This window comes from Sinocyclocheilus anshuiensis, unplaced genomic scaffold, assembly GCF_001515605.1.
Source record: "Sinocyclocheilus anshuiensis isolate Anshui unplaced genomic scaffold, SAMN03320099.WGS_v1.1 scaffold1162, whole genome shotgun sequence".
Taxonomy (NCBI): domain Eukaryota; kingdom Metazoa; phylum Chordata; class Actinopteri; order Cypriniformes; family Cyprinidae; genus Sinocyclocheilus; species Sinocyclocheilus anshuiensis.
In genome coordinates this window covers 2,784,981-2,785,591 of record NW_015540875.1, presented here as the reverse complement: position 1 = coordinate 2,785,591, position 611 = coordinate 2,784,981, and positions in this window count along the sequence as shown.

Sequence of the window (611 nt, the reverse complement as noted above, 5' to 3'; positions counted from 1 at the left end):
CAGTGTTGACCCTTGTTCTTCATAACCTCTGCATTTCGCTCTGGCATGCATGCTGGATATTAGCTTCTGGGCCAAATCCTGACTGATGGCGATCCATTCTTGTCTTATTAGTTCTCGGAGTTGATCACAATTTGTGGGCTTCTGCTTGTCCACTCGCCTTTTGAGGACTGACCACAGGTTATCTATGAGATCCGGGGAGTTGCCTGGCCACGGATCCAAATTTCAATGGAACAATCTTCAAGCCACTTCTTTATCACTTTTGCTTTGTGACATGGTGCTCCATCATGCTGGAAAACGCACGGATCACCAGATTGCTCATGGATCGTTGGAAGATGTTGCTCTTGCAGGACGTTTTGATACCATTCTTTATTCATGGCAGTTTTTGGTCAGAATTATGGGAGCCCACTCCCTTGGTTGAAAAGCAACCCCACACATGAATGGTCTCAGGATGCTTCACTGTTGGCACAACACAGGACTCATGGTAGCATTCACCTTTTCTTCTCCGAGCAACCGATTTTCCAGATGTCCCAAACAGTCGGAAGGCAGATTCATCAGAGAAAATAACTTTGTACCAGTCTTCTGCTGTCCAATCCTTGTACTTCCTGCCGAAC